Raw genomic sequence first — 5,000 nt, 5'->3', positions numbered from 1 at the left:
TAACCTAACCCACGTTGTCCCTTAACCTAACCCACGTTGTCCCTTAACCTAACCCACGTTGTCCCTTAACCTAACCCACGTTGTCCCTTAACCTAACCCACGTTGTCCCTTAACCTAACCCACGTTGTCCCTTAACCTAACCCACGTTGTCCCTTAACCTAACCCACGTTGTCCCTTAACCTAACCCACGTTGTCCCTTAACCTAACCCACGTTGTCCCTTAACCTAACCCACGTTGTCCCTTAACCTAACCCACGTTGTCCCTTAACCTAACCCACGTTGTCCCTTAACCTAACCCACGTTGTCCCTTAACCTAACCCACGTTGTCCCTTAACCTAACCCACGTTGTCCCTTTGCCTAACATAGTTCACTGCTCGGAATCTCTGGTGTCGTTGTTATCCTCATGTAGATGTCTTGCGAGCGTTGCTTACTTTCCACATATTCCCGCTATCCACTGTCAATTGTACTGCAATAGGACTATATCGCCCCCCCCCCCCCCCCCTCTGCCCCTCTCTTTGTGTCTCCGTCCTCTCAAGCTGGTCGGTCTGGCGTTTGAGTGTTAAATGAGCCTCGCAGCTGTTCAGTTGCGTTCAGATGTCGACGCCCTCAGTGTACGTCGTGGTATGGTCTGTGTCCATTGTCCGCTGATGTCGTACGCGTAACCCACACGCTGTACCGATCATCGGTAGTTACGTACAGAGTGAAGTAGTGTGATACGTGTGACCGTACGCTGGCTGTGCCCAACGGTGTCGAATCTCAATTTCCATATGTTGTGCTCGATGCTACTTGTCTCGTCTCCCAATAACAGCTAGGTTGCACTGTGGTACGCCGTAGAGGCGTGTGGGAGGAACGTACGAACGCATTGTATGTCACCCTGGGTCGCTGGGGGTGGTGGTGCGGTGAGTCAGGTCAGGTCAGCGTGAGCCGTGTGATGTAGTGACGCGTGTATTCCGACTTTGTCGTATTGCCTCACACAAAGTGCTACCCTGGTGGACCGCGTTCCATATCTGGGACATGCCGCAGATGCCGGTTGACAGTGGATCGCGGAAGGGACATCGCATACGTGCGCGGGCCACCTTCCATGTGTTCTCTTCTGCACATGTCGCAGTGTGTATGTGGTCTGATGTAGCGTGTCGTGACACATGACATCCTGGCATGCAAGAATTGTTGAATTCGCAAATGTAGGTGGACATCTACGTTTACTGCCCAAGATACGCAAATGAACTGGAAATCCGTTGTTGAGCGGTTGTTCACGCTGGAGGTGAATCTGTGATGGCGACGATCGGTACAGCTATTAACCGGTTGTTTCAGCGGTACCCGCCACATCCACACACGTGACTAGGCCCATGTGGGTATGAAGCGATACGCGGCGGTGGCTTGGTGGGACTGTTCCCGGCCGGTGAAGGGGGGCCGCCCGGCGTGTTGGCCGCGCGCTGCGTGGGCGCACGCGCAACAGGCGGCTGGTGGGGGGCGCCGAGTGGCAGGAGCGCCAGCCGACGGGCTCGGCAGGCGGCGCAGCTACGCTGCGGCGCACCCTGCACGCGGCGCCTGGCGGCCAAAGTTGGTTCAGCCGAGCCCGGTGCGAAGCGCGGTGGACATCTGCAGTGTGCTGGTCTGATTGAGGACTGTGTGCGTTGAGGATGCGCCGCCGCCTGGCACTCGGCGCCGCGACGCCGTCTGCTGCTCGGTCGCCCCAGCGGTTCTCGCAGGTGGTTTGTATCGCAGTTGTGCGGACGTGTTGGCGCGTGCGCTGTGCTGGGAGAGTTCGCTTCTGCACCCAAGTGGGGCTTTGCCCTTGTGTGGCGCTGGCGTTGGAGCTGCCGGTCACCATAGGTGGCGCGTGTTGTCTCCCGCCGGCAATGCCACGACAGCACGCTCCCGGGCCTCTGTCGGCAGCGGCAAGCTCAGTTGGGAGCAAGGGTGTTCGCACTAAAACCGTCTACTCGCCTAACTCCGGGCGATTGCGCCTCTCTCGAAACCGACCAAGTACCTAGGACGGCGCTGCGCGCCGCCGGGACCTGAGAGGGTTTCGAGGTGTATCGTGCAGGGGAGCTCGGCCTCCTCCTGTTTGCAGAATAATTGAGCGGACGCTTGCGTGTTCGCGCGGGCCCCCGGGACACACTCCCGGGCGGCCGGCTGCTCAGCTCTAGTTGACGCAGCTCCCTGGTTGATCCTGCCAGTAGTCATATGCTTGTCTCAAAGATTAAGCCATGCATGTCTCAGTACAAGCCGCATTAAGGTGAAACCGCGAATGGCTCATTAAATCAGTTATGGTTCCTTAGATCGTACCCACGTTACTTGGATAACTGTGGTAATTCTAGAGCTAATACATGCAAACAGAGTCCCGACCAGAGATGGAAGGGACGCTTTTATTAGATCAAAACCAATCGGATTGGCTTGTCTGGTCCGTTTGCCTTGGTGACTCTGAATAACTTTGGGCTGATCGCACGGTCCTCGTACCGGCGACGCATCTTTCAAATGTCTGCCTTATCAACTGTCGATGGTAGGTTCTGCGCCTACCATGGTTGTAACGGGTAACGGGGAATCAGGGTTCGATTCCGGAGAGGGAGCCTGAGAAACGGCTACCACATCCAAGGAAGGCAGCAGGCGCGCAAATTACCCACTCCCGGCACGGGGAGGTAGTGACGAAAAATAACGATACGGGACTCATCCGAGGCCCCGTAATCGGAATGAGTACACTTTAAATCCTTTAACGAGTATCTATTGGAGGGCAAGTCTGGTGCCAGCAGCCGCGGTAATTCCAGCTCCAATAGCGTATATTAAAGTTGTTGCGGTTAAAAAGCTCGTAGTTGGATTTGTGTCCCACGCTGTTGGTTCACCGCCCGTCGGTGTTTAACTGGCATGTATCGTGGGACGTCCTGCCGGTGGGGCGAGCCGAAGGGGTGCTTTCGCGTCCCGAGGCGGACCCCGTTTAAATCCTACCAGGGTGCTCTTTGTTGAGTGTCTCGGTGGGCCGGCACGTTTACTTTGAACAAATTAGAGTGCTTAAAGCAGGCAAGCCCGCCTGAATACTGTGTGCATGGAATAATGGAATAGGACCTCGGTTCTATTTTGTTGGTTTTCGGAACCCGAGGTAATGATTAATAGGGACAGGCGGGGGCATTCGTATTGCGACGTTAGAGGTGAAATTCTTGGATCGTCGCAAGACGAACAGAAGCGAAAGCATTTGCCAAGTATGTTTTCATTAATCAAGAACGAAAGTTAGAGGTTCGAAGGCGATCAGATACCGCCCTAGTTCTAACCATAAACGATGCCAGCCAGCGATCCGCCGCAGTTCCTCCGATGACTCGGCGGGCAGCCTCCGGGAAACCAAAGCTTTTGGGTTCCGGGGGAAGTATGGTTGCAAAGCTGAAACTTAAAGGAATTGACGGAAGGGCACCACCAGGAGTGGAGCCTGCGGCTTAATTTGACTCAACACGGGAAACCTCACCAGGCCCGGACACCGGAAGGATTGACAGATTGATAGCTCTTTCTTGATTCGGTGGGTGGTGGTGCATGGCCGTTCTTAGTTGGTGGAGCGATTTGTCTGGTTAATTCCGATAACGAACGAGACTCTAGCCTGCTAACTAGTCGCGTGACATCCTTCGTGCTGTCAGCGATTACTTTTCTTCTTAGAGGGACAGGCGGCTTCTAGCCGCACGAGATTGAGCAATAACAGGTCTGTGATGCCCTTAGATGTTCTGGGCCGCACGCGCGCTACACTGAAGGAATCAGCGTGTCTTCCTAGGCCGAAAGGTCGGGGTAACCCGCTGAACCTCCTTCGTGCTAGGGATTGGGGCTTGCAATTGTTCCCCATGAACGAGGAATTCCCAGTAAGCGCGAGTCATAAGCTCGCGTTGATTACGTCCCTGCCCTTTGTACACACCGCCCGTCGCTACTACCGATTGAATGATTTAGTGAGGTCTTCGGACTGGTACGCGGCATCGACTCTGTCGTTGCCGATGCTACCGGAAAGATGACCAAACTTGATCATTTAGAGGAAGTAAAAGTCGTAACAAGGTTTCCATAGGTGAACCTGCGGAAGGATCATTACCGACTAGACTGCATGTCTTTCGATGTGCGTGTCGTGTCGTGTCGCGCAACACGCTACCTGTACGGCAGTGGCCGTGCGCCGCGTGCGGAACCACGCGTGCCTCTCAAAACTAGCGGAAGTGTTGTTGTTGTGTGGTACGAGCGCTGAAGCTCTGGAGCGGCTGGCCTGCGGTACCTGGCGCCTGGCGCCGGTTTTGAATGACGTTCGCCCGAGTGCCTGTCCGCTCCGGTGTGGAGCCGTACGACGCCCATCGGCTGTGAGGCCGTTGGACACAAAAAAAAATAGTGGAACAGGGGCCGTCAGACGCCTCAGTCCCGCAAATGCTACTGTCTTGAAAGAGACAGTGGGAGACTGAAAAGGAAAAGATCACCCAGGACGGTGGATCACTCGGCTCGTGGGTCGATGAAGAACGCAGCAAATTGCGCGTCGACATGTGAACTGCAGGACACATGAACATCGACGTTTCGAACGCACATTGCGGTCCATGGATTCCGTTCCCGGGCCACGTCTGGCTGAGGGTCGGCTACGTATACTGAAGCGCGCGGCGTTTGTCCCGCTTCGGAGACGTGGGAGTGTCGTGGTCGCCTGTGTGGCCGGCCGCGTCTCCTTAAACGTGCGATGCGCGCCCGTCGCCTGGCGGTTCGCATACCGGTACTTTCTCGGTAGCGTGCACAGCCGGCTGGCGGTGTGGCGTGCGACACCTCGTACAACGACCTCAGAGCAGGCGAGACTACCCGCTGAATTTAAGCATATTACTAAGCGGAGGAAAAGAAACTAACAAGGATTCCCCCAGTAGCGGCGAGCGAACAGGGAAGAGTCCAGCACCGAACCCCGCAGGCTGCCGCCTGTCGTGGCATGTGGTGTTTGGGAGGGTCCACTACCCCGACGCCTCGCGCCGAGCCCAAGTCCAACTTGAATGAGGCCACGGCCCGTAGAGGGTGCCAGGC

General features: G+C 55.9%; 3 non-coding genes across 3 annotated transcripts in view; all 3 read left to right on the top strand.

Moving 5' to 3' along the window:
- The first annotated feature begins 2,159 nt into the window (after positions 1-2,159).
- Positions 2,160-4,052, top strand: LOC126327094 (small subunit ribosomal RNA). Its single transcript, XR_007560975.1, has one exon. It is a non-coding gene; the product is annotated as a small subunit ribosomal RNA (ribosomal RNA).
- A 368-nt stretch (positions 4,053-4,420) lies between these two features.
- LOC126327098 (5.8S ribosomal RNA) lies at positions 4,421-4,575 on the top strand. The gene has a single exon (XR_007560979.1). It is a non-coding gene; the product is annotated as a 5.8S ribosomal RNA (ribosomal RNA).
- Positions 4,576-4,763: 188 nt separating this feature from the next.
- The window catches only part of LOC126327095 (large subunit ribosomal RNA), a 4,222-nt gene continuing 3,985 nt past the window's right edge, over positions 4,764-5,000 (top strand). Inside the window, exon 1 of the ribosomal RNA XR_007560976.1 lies at positions 4,764-5,000. This exon is cut by the window's right edge and continues 3,985 nt beyond it. This is a non-coding gene — a ribosomal RNA (large subunit ribosomal RNA).

Source organism: Schistocerca gregaria, unplaced genomic scaffold (assembly GCF_023897955.1).
Source record: "Schistocerca gregaria isolate iqSchGreg1 unplaced genomic scaffold, iqSchGreg1.2 ptg001019l, whole genome shotgun sequence".
NCBI classification, from domain to species: Eukaryota; Metazoa; Arthropoda; class Insecta; order Orthoptera; family Acrididae; genus Schistocerca; species Schistocerca gregaria.
This window is presented reverse-complemented; position numbering and strand designations above follow the sequence as displayed.